The 15,486-nt window shown below is 34.1% G+C and overlaps 2 long non-coding RNA genes across 2 annotated transcripts in view; one reads left to right on the top strand and one right to left on the bottom strand.

Annotated features, from left to right (window-relative positions):
- Window positions 1–15,486, bottom strand: part of LOC131484706 (uncharacterized) — a 379,601-nt gene that overhangs the window by 333,437 nt on the left and 30,678 nt on the right. The window lies entirely within an intron of this gene.
- On the top strand, window positions 2,035–14,329 carry LOC131484709 (uncharacterized). The gene is made up of 3 exons (XR_009248402.1): window positions 2,035–2,105; window positions 12,760–12,933; window positions 14,168–14,329. It is a non-coding gene; the product is annotated as an uncharacterized LOC131484709 (long non-coding RNA).

Raw genomic sequence — 15,486 nt, 5'->3', positions numbered from 1 at the left:
ATGTGAAGAGATCAAGAAGTTAATAAACTGGAAGAATGTGAAGAGATCAAGAAAATGAAACCATAGTTATGGGGGAAATAAGAATAGATAATTGAACGAGGGAATACATTGTCATAATCATAGGGAAAAAAAGTTATCCTTTCTGGATTTTAGTAGTCAGTTTTGACAAGGTTCAGGCACCATTCCAAAAGCAATAAGATTTTAAGACACTGGAATTTTTCTAACTGAAACTTTTACTACTCACTGTGCAGTAATACCTTAATATACAGTGTGTGATTCAGTTTTTCATTCAAATTCATATGCTGAGTTCCCACTATGTGTCAAGAATTGTATGAGAAAGTCTGTAAATACTTGAGCACAGAAATAGGCATTTCTGCCTTGGGACTGATAGCATTTATACATGATGTATTCAGACTGAGGAAGTTGTACAGAGAACCAATAACTAAAGCTTTCCTATTCAGAACTTAAACGTTTTTCCAACTTAGGTATTTAACATATTTAAAGCCATATTTCATAAAATATTTTCCCTAGTCTTCAGTCTTCTGACCACCACCCTGTAATGTGCATATGACTTAACCTAGAGTTTTGCAATATTGCATATCCTCTGTGTTTTTTTTTACTACCACTTCCTTCTCCATCCACACTCTATATTCCTCTATTGTCTCTTCCTTATCCTCTATGTCAGGAAGAATATGCTTTTTTTGCAAAAGCCGCCATTTTCTCACATATCATAGATTCTAACTTCTCTTAACACTTCTGAAAAACTGTTCAGTCTGTTATACCCTAGTCCTTTCATTTTCTGTATCTCTCAACATAAAATAAATCTTCACAGGGGAGAAAAGTACAATAAATTTTCCAATTTAAACACCCATAGGGGCACTTGGGTGACTTAGTTAATCGTCTGACTTTGGCTCAGGTCATGATTTCACTGTTCCCAAGTTCGAGCCTCGCATTGGGCTCTGTGCTAACAGCTCAGAGCCTGGAGCCTGCTTCAGATTCTGTCTCCCTCTCTCTCTCTGCCCCTCCCCACTCATGCGCTCTCTCTCTCTCTCTCTCTCTCTCTCTCAAAAATAAATAAACATTAAAAAAATTTAAACATCCATAAACACACATGCATACACATACATCACTATCCTAGATATACTTTGGAATTAATATATTTTCCTTTTTTCCTTTTATAATAGCTCCATAATCTTCATCTTCTTACCCACTATTAATTTCTTAGTCTCTTTCTCCAGTTTTTATGTGATAAACATTTTACATAAAAATTAATCTATTGAATATGACATTCCACATATGTATATATGTATGTATCTATATATATCTATATACGTATATACATATATAGAATGTATGTATACACATACACACATATGCTATTTTTTTCTGAGTGAACAGGTATTTCCATACTCTTGCAAAATGTTTATTACATCAAGAAAGACTGAGGATAAAAATGTCATTGAGATTTCCATTAAACAGAAAATCATTGTTTTTAAAAAGTTAAAGATTAACTGGATTTATCTTAATGTAGTTATTATTTAGTCATTCCTAAATTTACTGAAGGTTGTTTTTTTGTGGCAAGGTTTCTCCACTGTAAAATTACTGTTTTTCCATTTATGATTAATGAAGACTTGGTTTGAAGGAGATATTCTGAAACTCTAAATATCCTGTTGCTCTTTATATTTGAACACTAGTTTTAGCATCCATCTGGGGATCGTGCCCATAGCAAATGTTCTTCTTATGGTGTTCCAATGGTGACTTTTTATTTTATTCATTCTTTATATATTCATCACTTTGAATTCTTCTGTACAAAATAGATATCCTTTCTCCCACATATATTTTTATTGAATTATTTTTATATCAGTATGGATTCATAGATATGTTCTTAGTTGATTATAATCCAATACTATTATTATTTACTTTGTGGCTCAAATTGTTTCAGCTATGGCTATTGGGACCTTTTAATTTGCTCCTGTGTCTCTTCAATGTAACCCAACTTTCAATTTTTTTTAAAGCACTTTTTTTCTGTCACTGCAAGATTCTCTGGACTTATCTTGCATTCTGTGTTCCTTGGCAGGAATCATCCATTTCTCCAAGTAGTCCAGGTACACATTTTTGCAGAGTAGTATTAGAAATAAAGATCTGGATGCCATATGTGCTCATCATTACTGGGGTGTCACCAAATCTAAGCTCTTTCAGTTGGTAGAGCTAAGAAACACATGTATGTATCCTAACCCCACATACACACATCTGTATTTCTATATCTAATGTATATTAAAAGAGCAACAGTACATTAAAGCATGAGTTCACACTGATATCTGACTATAATCCAGCATCACAGAGCTCATTCTACACTCTCTGCCCGCCCACCTACCCCAGTCCCCTCCACTCCTTATTTATAACTTGTTTCTCCAACAATGAGAAACCTGGAGCCCATTACCTACAATATATTTACTGATTTGTTAAACCTTCTATATTTATTGATTTTACAGAAGCAATTAGACTATGAAAAAAGACTTTTAATAGAGGAGATCTGCGTTGGCTGAATATGTTATTGTTTCCAATGAAGTGGAGGCCACATGATTTAAGTTATCCAATGTTAGTTATAAAATTTTCTGGGCAAGACAAACATTAATTTTGCAACTGTAAGTGAACCTACTTTTGAGGAGAACAATTTAGGTACTTTGTTAGAAATTATTTGGATAATATTTCAATCTCATAAATAATTTAGTTTTTGTTTTGTTTTGTTTTGTTTTGTTTTTTGTTAGAAAGAGCCAGCAATGAAGAGCCTCAGGTGACTGAATTTGGAGAGAAATGATTTGTCTGTCTGTCTGGATGGTTACATTTTTAAGTTGTCATAAGACAAGAAAAAAAGTCCACATAAATTATACAGAAAGGCCACTAATATTAAAGGGAAATTTTATCAAATATTTTTGGAGAAGAACTAAGAGAAGAGTGTGATAAAGCTTTGCCTCTGGGCTATAGAGTCTTCCAATCAAACATAATCTAATTAAGTAATGAAATCCCTCCTTATCCATGGGGGATACCTTCCAAGACCCTTAGTGGATATTTAAAACGATGGATACCGTTGAACCCTATACATACTATGCTTTTGTCCTATGGTACCTTTTACATACATACCTACAGTAAAGTTTAATTTATAAGTTAGGCATAGTAAGAGATTAACAATAATAACTAACAACAAAACATAACACCTATAACAATATATGGTAATAGAAGTCATGTGAATGTGATCTCTTTCTCAAAATATCTTATTATACTACATTTACCCCTCTTATTCTTGTGATGATGTGATATGATAAAAAGCCTACATGATAAGATGAAGCGAGGTGAATAACAGAAGCATTGTGATGTAGGTTAGGTTACCATTCACCTTCTGACCTTTCCAGATCATAGTTGACCACAGGTAACTGAAATTGTGGAAAGTGAAACCACAGATAAGGGGTTATCTACTGTAAATCTTCTAGTCTCTCTTCCTAATGTCTTCTCAATATTTTCCCTTTGTTATTTGTTTTTATTAACCTCTCAGTAAAATTAAACACATCAAGTGTTACTTTTTTTTTTCTCAAAAATACAACATAGATAGTAAATTACATCACAGAACGGCTGGCTCTATGTTGTCTTTCATCATTCATGAAAGTGAACTTATTTGTATTAAAAATGTTTTCTTATACCATAAGCTTTTCCTTTTAAAACTTTAGATATATTATACTAATGCACAATGACATTGATGCTACAGAATAGAACAATAATGAAGAATATGTGGTGGTGGTTTAATAGATAGCTACATTTTTGTTAGGCTATCTTGGTGATGGATTGCCTTGTTCAAGAGTAAGGTCTTCAAGTTGAAAGAGGTCTATATTTAATTTCATTGTATGTTTCAATTTTTAGTTTTCTAATCTTTTAAAGAAAGATAATTAAATATATACATATATCATCAGAATTGAATGAATAATATAAAGTGCACAGTATAATCCATACAGTATTTAACCAATAATTTAATACATGTTATAAACAGAATTTTTAATACACAGTAATACATATTTGTTTATACACATTAATCAGTATGTAAAACAACTGTTTATTCTGGAAAAGTATTTATTATATATGCATAGTCACATTACATTTTGCATTGAGAAATTTCTCCATTTATACCTTTAGATAATGTTGTTCTATAAATTTTCTCACCCTCACCTTCACTATTCACTCACACACACACCCCCCCACACACGTACATGTTTAGGAATAAGAATTACCCATTAGTTGAATCTGTATTTTCTTTTCTCTAGATTTATCATCATCTCCATCACAATTTTAATCTCTTTGTAATTTTTTCTTCAAACTTTAAAAGAATGCTTTAGGTTGTTCTTTATATCTCTGATGTAATTTTCCACATTGTCAAATCTGTTCTTTATAATTCAAATGAGAATGTTCACTGTTACTGCATTTTCATTCCTTTTAGTTCATTTTCTTGAAGATTTTACCATTTACCCTTATATGTAATCAATTATCTCCTTAAAATTTACTATTCATTTCATCTTTTTTCATGAAAACACTACTTTATCCTATAGGGAATGCTCAAAAATACTGTCTAGAAATACATATATACTTATGCATTTGTGTATATATGCTTATATATACATATACCTGTACACAGACATGCGCACACACGCTTATGTGTATCATGCTAAGAGTAAGTCCTTACATGTATTAAGGGACACTAGTATGGCATCTTGTAGTTGCATCATTAGTGCAGTTCTGCTCATCTGAAATGGGAAACCCGCTTTGTTACAACTTTGCATCTGATATTCTGAACTGATACCATACTTCTATGACTACAACCCCTGGCACACAGCTATGTCCTGTCTGCAGTCTTGCCTAGAGTGCTCTGATTTGTAATCTGTGCTTATCTGAATGCAGAATGTCTTCTGTACTATTTCCTGTTCCCTGCACAGTTGCTTTATGAGAGTAGTATTTAAGTGATGGCAGAATATGGCACCCCAAAATATGTCACATCAGCAAAGGGTTATTTTGAGCTAAAGACACTTGAAGAACAACAAATGTAAGAAGCATTCTCATCTCCCCTTTGTTCACAAAGATAGATAAAATTCCATGTGAAATATGTCCTCCGTATATCAGAAGGAAAGTAATTTTTAGTAAGGATGAGAAGTTGAGACCAAGAGAATTCTTCTCAAAAAGACCTTGTTAAAATGGTTCTTATCTTCCTTTATCCTCACCATATTTCCAGTTATTCCAGGTTTAACCACTTCTTTTGGTCATTTCCTTTGGAGGGCTCCCTGTCATGTAAAATTTATATTTGTAGACTTTTCTTATTTGTATGCCTTTTGTTATGAATATCTAAAATGCGTAGAGAAAAAAATTTTCCTCCCCTACATTATTCTTTAGGTACATGGAGAAACAAGATGCTTATGACTGAAATACACAATATCCTGGTGTGATGGGCTGAATAATGACCTCCCAAAGATACCTACATCTTGACCCACAGAACCTCTGAATATATTCCCTTAACATGGCAAAGGAATTTATTTGATGCGACTGAATTAAGGATCTTAAAATGGGGAGATTATTTTGGGTTGTCCAAGAAGGCCCAATACAATCAAAAGATTCCTCATAATGGAAAGAGGGAGGCAGGAGAGTGAGAGAGAAATAAATGTTACCACAAAAGCAGAGTTTGAAGTAACATGTAAACACAATTCAAGGAATGCAGGCAGTCTCTATACACTGAAAAAAGTAAAGAAATTGATTCTCCTTTCAAGCTTCCAGAAGGTACTTCCTACCTATTTTAGACTTCTGAGTTCCAGAACTATAATAGTTCGATACTGTTTTAAACCACTAACTTGGTTTCTAATTTGTTACAGCAGTAATAGGAAAGTAATACAGGTGCCTTCATATAGAGTAAAGAAAACTTTTTTAAGTTGTTTCTCATCTAGCCTGGTTTTACAGTGCTAAAGAAGCTAGCAAACACTGGGATAGATATGAAATACCTGTGAGTGAATTTTTAGGTGTGGAGGATCACCATGCAGCTTCTGAGCATTGTTAGTCCCTTTTACTGTTTCAAAACAGCTGCATTAGCCTGCTAGTTAATAAAAATTGTTTACCAACAATTTAAATGTCAATACTCCAAACGAAATTGTGTTTTTTGTTTTCTACAGTAGAAGTTTCATCATAGTGTTTATAGCACTCATTTGTGGTTTTTTGTATATTGTTAAAGACCTGTCAGTCTTTTTTTTTTTTTTAGTTTGATGATATTTTAAATCAAAGGTATAAAAATTATTGATCTCATCATTTAGGTACCAATATATTATATTAAATAGCAACTGGATTAAAACAATCATTGCACCTGACCTCATGGAGTTTACAGTCTTAGTAAACCACTGAACAAGTAAACCATTATACAGCCATTGAACAAGTATCTGTAATTAATTAACATTTCAAAAGAGGAAATGATTCTCTGAGACTATAGGATAGGGAGAAATTACCTAGTCTAGAAAGGTTCTTAAGAAAGTGAGATTGCTACAGTTTCCTACATGGAATTAGATACAAAGTGTTCCAGCAATAAAACCAAAAGTTACTGAATGTAAGAGATTAACTCCTTGGAGCAATGGGAAGTTATTGAAAAATTTATAGCAGCAAACTAGCGTAATCAATCCTCATCTTTGAAGAAATTATTCTGCTTGCAATTTGAAAAATTAATTAAGGAATCAGAGTGCTTTCTTAATGTGCTGCTTTAGTAAACACAAAATATTTAACACAATTCAAGTACTCTTGTGCTTTAGGATTGTTATAATTGACGCAACATTTGTGGTTTTCTTTACCACAACTCGATTAGATGTTAAAGTAAATATTTCTTCTTAAGACTGTTCATGTCTCACTATTTATATGTCTCACAAACCCAACCCTCCTTCTCAGTTGCTAACTTTTATCCAGAAAGGCACCATGTGATAAGAATGGGAGCCAGAAAATCAAACTTCTTCAAAATAAAAAGGAAACACTGAAGAGTAAAGCATATGTGCTTTATGAGACCTACTGCAACTTTTTGCTCAAACATTATATATATATATTTTTTTTAATTAATTAATTAATTAATTAATTAATTATTTTGAGAGAGAGATTGTGCGAGAGACAGAGCTGAGAAGGGACAGAGAGAGAGGGAGACAGAGAATTCCAAGCAGGCTCTGCACTGTCAGTGCAGAGACCGACATGGGACTCAAACTCACAAACTGAGAGATCATGACCTGAGTCGAAAACAAGTCAGATACTTAACTGACTGAGCCACCCAGATATCCCTCAAAGATTATATTTTTATTCTCCGTATTATGCTTTTGGTTTTTGAAGTTGTCAAATATTCCACTACATGATGAGTCAAATATTATTGTATATGAGATTGTATATTTTTTCACACCTACCTTAAAAGAATAAATTGCTTGCTATTTTACTCTGAAACATTAACAGGGAAATAACAATAAAACATTAATATTTTACATATTATTTTCTTCCCATGCAAATGACAAGTTAGCTTTTGGGGCTGGGTAGATATGAAACGCTAGGTTTCATTATGGAATGCCAAGTTCTACCTCAAAGGTAGACTAACACCAAGAAAAAAAATTCCAACAAATGGATAATGCTAATGCATAAAATTCACAATGGCTTTGAAGATTAAAATAAACAGTCTTTAGAGGCATCTGGCTGGCTCAGCGGGTGGGGCATGCAACTCTTGACTTTGAGTTTGTGACTTGGAGCCCCACATTGGGTGTGTAGATTACTTAAAAGTGAAAATCTTAAAGAAGACAAAATTAAAAAAAAAAATAAAAGTATCTCATATAAAAGAGTACACAAATGAGATTTTTATATCAGGTATAATGAAATTTCTCAGTATTTGTACATTTCTAGGAAAAAGTGAATGGATAAATTTTCATTTGCTAATATTTAAGATTTAATACTTTACATCTTTTTAGTGTAAAGTCCAAATAAAGTCAATGTTCTGTCTCATGCTATTTTCTCTTCTGATATTAAAGAAATGTGAATTACTGGTTATACCTCTGGTTGTTCCTTCTATAAGATATCTGTGAAGTAAAAAAACACTTTTCTCTTTCCAGAAATATGGGATTCAAAGGGCTTTTGATTATTTAAATTTCCTAGAGTCTTTGATTCCTCTAGTTTCCTTCCTGGAAAATATTTTTTCTCATTAATCTACCCAGGAAAATCCTCTCATAGTCTGTGACTCTATCCAAGTTACACTGTATTTTAAAAGTCACCCGTGAAACAATATTCTCAAACACAAATTGTTCCTATTGTCTTTTCTGCCTGTAGCATATCCTTATACAGATTATACCACAGCACGTATAAAAGATTTTATTGCATTTGTTTTCATGCCTTTTTCCCTCTATTTCTCATGAAGCTTCTTCAAAGGTGTATCTATGTATCTAATTGTTTTTGCAGCCCTCAAACATGTGGGGCACATGTAAGTCATTAAGCAACATTTAGAGCTTGAGTCTACAGTACACACTGAAAGTAAACCACGTTGGGGCACCTGGGTGGCTCAGTCAGTTCAACGTTCAACTTCAGCTCTGGCCATAATCTTGCAATTCATGAGTTCAAGCCCAGCATCAGGCTCTGTACTGACAGCGCAGAGCCTGGAGCCTGCTTCGGATTTTGTGTCTCCCTCTCTCTCTACCCCTTGCCCACTCACACTCTGTCTCTGTCTCTCTCTCCCAAAAATAAATACACATTAAAAAAACAAAAGAAAAGTAAACCATGTTGATCCCAGTCTAGATTAGGCAAATCTTCAGTGCACATAAAATATTGTAAAAATACAGGTGATGAACAGAAGAATAACACAAACAATATTTACCAGTACAAAATAATGTTGTACATCTGAAAACTTTTATACTTTTATCCATAATTATATAATAAACCAGTGTATAGCATAAGAAACCTACAATTTAGAGAGTATCATTGTCAACCTTCTCCACATAAATGCCAATAATTTTATATACATATATATTAAATACTTACATTAAATATGTGTATTTATATTGGGGGATATATGAATATTACATACTCACATAAAAATATTATGAGTCATTATATATGTATTATATACTTATATATATGATAGTGGGGGTATATATGAGTATTATAAGTATTTATGTATTTGTGTGCATGTATATCTGTGTACAACTTTGTTATGAACATCCTCACATTGTATAGGGAGTGTGCACTTTTAACTTTATAAGATAATGATAATTTTTCAAAATGGTTCTAGCTATTTATGCTATCAACAATAGAATGTAAGACTGACTTTAGCTCCACACCTTTAATAACCCTATTCAAGGAAGAGTGCAATCCTCTGTAAAGCAGGCTGGGAAAATGACCATACCATTCAATGGGTCCAAAGGTCTAAGAGTGATAATGAAGGAAACATTAAAAAGATCACTTTGGTCTCAGGAACAAGCTGCAGTCTCCTATAATGACATACCACAACGCGAAACAAAACAACACATCATGCATATTTTTATCTCTATCTCATTCTAAATTGACTTCCTAATTGTTTCAAAACGTGGATTATAGGAGTATATGCAAAATCATTACCTTCACACTCTAACACATGGGGCCCTGGCAAGGAAACCTTGAGAAACTGGCAAGTGGAGTCCTATTTGGGGACCAAAATACTCTGTGGTAAGAACCAGCCTCTTGATGCAGCTGTCACAGCAGGTGTGTGCAGGCAGGTGAATGTTTATGACAGGTGCAAGTTTGAGCAATGCAAGCTGCACGAGTCAGGTGAACAGATTGTGCAGACCTTTGTGTCCAACAAACCTCAGCACTTGGCCACAGCTGGTTCTGCAGGATGGGGGATAGACAAGGCAGCATTTTCATAATTAGAGAAAGAGTCTTTAATGCAAGACAGGCTCACTTTAAAAGTGACAGTTTCAGTGTATGGGAATTTCAAGCATTGGTGGGTTGAACAATTTTTACTTATTTCTTTTTATTTGTTTAGCCAGGGCAGCAGTCTTGGGTTAACACCACAAAGGTGTCAGAGGTGGTACAGGCTACAATTCTTATGTCACATTCTGGCCTTTAAATTATGTGTTCCAGACACAGATAATTAACACAAATCATCTCCTTCAATTTCTATTTTCTATTTCTTTTCATTGTATTTTTAATGTTTTTGTTTTAATACATGGGCGACAAAAAGAACACATGTATTATACATGTAAGTTATAGCACATGATAATAAAATGGACACCTTGGGCGCCTGGGTGGCGCAGTCGGTTAAGCGTCCGACTTCAGCCAGGTCACGATCTCGTGGTCCGTGAGTTCGAGCCCCGCGTCAGGCTCTGGGCTGATGGCTCAGAGCCTGGAGCCTGTTTCCGATTCTGTGTCTCCCTCTCTCTCTGCCCCTCCCCCGTTCATGCTCTGTCTCTCTCTGTCCCAAAAATAAATAAAAAACGTTGAAAGAAAAAAAAAAATTAAAAAAAAATAAATAAAATAAAATGGACACCTTTAAATTCACCACACACTTGGGGCACCTGGGTGGCTCAGCTGGTTAAAGACTGACTCTTGGGGCGCCTGGGTGGCTCAGTCGGTTAAGCGTCCGACTTCAGCTCAGGTCACGATCTCGCGGTCTGTGAGTTCGAGCCCCGCATCGGGCTCTGTGCTGACAGCTCAGAGCCTGGAGCCTGCTTCGGATTCTGTGTCTCCCTCTCTCTCTGCCTCTCCCCTGTTCATGCTCTGTCTCTCTCTGTCTCAAAAATGAATAAACGTTAAAAAAAAAAAGATTGACTCTTGATTTTGGCTCAGGTCATGATTTCACGGTTCATGATTTGCAGCTCCACGTTGGGCTCTGCGCTGACAGTGCAGGGCCTGTTTGGCATTCTCTCACTCCCTCTCTCTCTGCCCCTCTCCCACACGCTTTCTCAAAGTAAATAAACTTTAAATATATATGCATTCTATTGACTACTAAGGAAATTGAGATTTTTTTTAAACTTTAAATACAGAATTGTGTTTCCTTCTGTATGAAATGTTTATATTTTTTTCCGTTATTTGTATACTGGATCTTATTACATTTCATTTAATTCTGTTCATCTAGTTGACTTTGATGTCATTTTAGACTCTATTCATGAATTTTTAAGTTTATTTTATTATTATCATTATTATTATTATTATTATTATTATTATTATATTACTACTATTATTATTTATTTTAGAGAGAGAGCACATGAGTAGGGGAGAGGGGCAGAGGGAGAAAGAGAAAATCTCAAGCACCTTTCAGTGAGGAGCCCACCATAGGGCTCAATCCCACAACCCTGGGATCATGCATGACCTGAGCCAAAATCAAGAGTCCCCCAGGCGCCCTTGTCTATGAATTTTTTTTTAAGAGTAGCATTAATCTGTAAATTTTTCATTTTTATATTGTTCTCTTTTGTTAAACAAAGTGTTTTTTTTAATGTTTATTTATTTACTCTGAAAGAGAAAGAACAGAGGAGCAGCAGAGAGAGTGGGTGAGAGAATCCCTAGCAGGCCCCTTGGAGTCAGTAAAGAGCCTGACATGGGGCTCGATCTCCAGATCATGAAATCATGACCTGAGCTGAAACCTAGAGTCAGACATTAACCAACTGAGCCACCCAGGTGCCCCACAAAAGTGTTTTCATTTTAATGAAGTCTAATTTTCAGTCTTTTCCAATATTATAATGATATTTTTCTCTACTTATTTATTTTTAACTTTTGTCATTATTTTTTGTCAAGAACTAATTTTTGTGAATGTGAATGTTAAGGTAAGTAGCCACATTCTTTCTTCTCCCCACTTTTCCACTTGTATTTATCTTACATTTTCTTACTTTAGTGATCTTCAATATAACTTCTATCATATATCATCTTTCCCTAATCATGTGCTCTTTTGAGGCTCCTTGATCCAGACAATTAGATTCAATTTGTACATTCTTGTTTGGTTTGTTTGTTGCTTTTTGCTAATTTATGCATCCCTATAAGTCACTGTAACTTTATAATAAACAATAAAAATACTCTATTTCTTCTTGTAAGGAGTATACTGAGATTCTTTTGTAGCGTTTCATTTTCTATGTAGCATGAGCTTATCAAGTGATCTAGAAAATTTCTTTGAAATTATGGTCGGAATGATACTGAATATATAGATAATTGTCTGAAGTAATATTTAAAATTCTATTTCTAAAATAAACATGACATTTTCTCCAATTCTTCAAATTTGGAGAAATCACATCTATGCTATCACTGGAATTAGTGTTTTGTATTAATTAACTTTTCTCTGGCTGCTGGATCACAAAAGTCATACTGATTTTTGTTCAATGATACTTTACCTAGCAATGTTTATAAACTCTCTTATAAACCATAATAAAGGATCTACAGATTATTTTCTGTTTTCTATGCAGCAAATTTTATACAACAAAGACAATGACAGAGTTATGGACTGAATATTTGTGCTCCCGCTAAAATGTATATATTGAAGCCCCAACCAAGTATGGCTATACTTGAAGATGGAGCCCCCCCCCAAAAAAACAACTAATTAAGATTAAATGAGATCATAAAAGTTAGGTCCAGATCCATTAGAATTAGTGTGTTTATAAAAAGAGACACCAGAGGCTGAACGAACCAACTCTCTCTCTCTCCCTCCCTCCTCTCTCTCTCTCCTCCCCTCTACCCCCTTTCATCCTATCCCAATCTCCAACATGTGCACACGCCAAGAAAATGTCATGTGAGGACAAAGCAAGAAAGCAGTTATTAGCAAGCAAGGAAGACGTCCTCAACAGAAACTGACACCATCAGACTTAATATGGGACTTCTAGCCCCCACAGCTAGAAAATAAATTTGTGTTTAAGCCACTCAATCTACTATATTTCATTATGATGACAGCCCTAGGTAGGTTTATTCCTTTCTTTTACTTAATCATTGTCTTGTTTTTAGTAAGGACCAACAGTACAATAATAAATATAACCTCACAATTGGCCATCGTTTTCTTGTTAAGAGTGCTTTTATAATGTTCTCACCATTCTACAGACCAGAATGTGGAGGATAAAAATATCTAGTCTACTAATACTAGAACAGACTTCTCTGTATTTCCATTAAATCAATCTTGTGTATTGTGTTAAAACGTATTTTGAATGATATTATTTTTATTTGCTTTATCTGTTAATACTAAGGAGAGGCGTATACTGAAATATTTTAATGCTACAGTGTAGTAGTCACATTCTATAATTTCACCTATTTTATCAGGTGCATATGAGTTTACTTCTTTTATTTCCTTCCTTCCTTCCTTCCTTCCTTCCTTCCTTCCTTCCTTCCTTCTTTTTCTTTCCCTTTTTTTTGTATTGTTCTAATGAGTATTATAAGGACAAGTACAAATTAAATATAATAAGATATTTCCTTTTCCTGTATTCCAGAGCATTTACTTTAGAAACTTTTAATTCTAAGTACTTTCTCCTCTCTTTTAAATGTTTATAAATCCCTTTGAAGAAAAGTTAGACCTTTTGTCATATGTATAATCCAGGAATGTCTTTCTTAATGACTTTCGAGACATCTCTTAACTGTAAATATTGAGGGAAAGAGAACCCTTTTTTCTCACTTTCTGTGGGAGGGCTGAGGCCTAACTTCCATGAATGCCTTGCTCCAAATTGCAAAACTACTCCCTGTCATAAAGGTATGTCAGTTTGTTTTTCCTCTGAATAAAGGCAGTTCATGTACACAGATGGCTGCCAATTATCAGGTAAAGTTAAGATGATCTATATGTAACAAATAGTACCTCTCTCTTGAGGACTGGTTACCATTTACCTTGAGAACATGTTTATAATGGGTCAACTATTTCCTTCTCATTTCTTCCTTGAAATTCTACTATTTTGACTTCAGAATCTAGTGTAATTAAATGCACTCTGTTCTTTACAAATGTAAATACTTTAGACAAATTTAATGCTAATAAATCTCATGTTGATTTACATGCTAATATTATCTGGAGTTTTCTATTCCTTTAAATTATATATTACTATTAAAAATACATTATTATCATCATATTTTTAAAAATTTTATATGGATAATTTTTGCCTTTTTTCCCCCTTTATGTCACTAATGTTCATGCCCACCATTTCTTCTTGTATTTCAGGTTTTTCTTCTGTGATATTTTCATCTTTTCCTGAAGTGAAATTATGTTGTTGATAAAACCTCAACCTTTGTTTTTGTAAAAATGTCTTCAAATTTCCATTGTTCTCAAATATCCACATATGGTAGAAAAGAAAAGTGACCAACTAAAATAAAGATTAAAATATTGAAATATTCAACTGAATGAATCTGAATAGCTCAGGAGGAACTTGAAGAGGATCACGATAGAAATCCTTGTCTATCTTGCTCACTGATGAACCCCAATTGCCTAAAGTGTGCATGAACATACTATTTGCTTAGTAATTATTCAATGATGTAATGTATGATCATATGGAATTGGAAACTTTGAATAATATTCTATCACAAAAGGAAAAGAATGACTGGAAGGAAGCACAGGGGCTACCATTAAAATATCAAAGTTATGCAAGGACAGAAAAATTCCAAAGCTGGGGAAAGGAATGCCTGGGAGAAAATTAAATGAAGTTATTGGTCCTCCCCAGAACTTGTGAGCATTGCCCCTATAAACATAAGTAATGACTTGAATATAGGAATCAGTGATGATTCTCTAATGAAAACAAATATGGGAATATTAGAGAAATTTTTATTCAAACACATTTAATAATTAAAGAAATTCCGTATCAACAAGCTCTGACAGCAACCAATACGATGCATAAATAAAATGTGTCAAGGACATGTTGGATACGAGACCGGCCCTCCACGGAATGCAAGTTTTCTTGGAGGATACCTTAAGGCAGATATGTGGTGCTTGGTTCACAAAAGAGAAAGGACATTTTCCCAAAATGAAACTCATAATCAGTTCAGAACGTGGTGTCAAGGAAGGTTGAGGGATAGTGGAAATTATATGGGTTTAAATATGTTGGATGAAGAAGGAAACAGCTTCAAGTCATGAAGACTTAGGCCCATCAGAGTAAGTTTCTAAATTTAGGAAGTAGATAAGGATATCTAAAATACCCCTTTCAGTATATGGTAGTGGATAACACCCTCTCTCCTCTTGACACCATAATCACTTAACTGATGGAAGATTACTCTTAATTCAGTTTTAATTCTGGAAGAATTACATCCATTGCGATGGTTAATTTTATGTGTTAATATTGCTGGGCCACAGAGCCCAGATAATGTAGTATAATATCATTCTAGATGCTTCTATGAGGGTGTTTTAGATAAGGTTAATATTAAGTCCATGGATTGGCCTTTCAAAGACTCAGTTATGGTGCCGAATAGATGGCAATACCTTGCAGGACTGAGGTAAGGTTATCTAAGAGGTTTTATATGCTCCGAATCAGTGTCAAATATGTGGTGCTT

The sequence above is a fragment of the Neofelis nebulosa genome, chromosome 1, assembly GCF_028018385.1.
Source record: "Neofelis nebulosa isolate mNeoNeb1 chromosome 1, mNeoNeb1.pri, whole genome shotgun sequence".
In the NCBI taxonomy this organism is placed as follows: domain Eukaryota; kingdom Metazoa; phylum Chordata; class Mammalia; order Carnivora; family Felidae; genus Neofelis; species Neofelis nebulosa.
The sequence above is the reverse complement of the archived record's forward strand: the minus strand, read 5'-3'. Positions and strand labels throughout refer to the sequence as shown.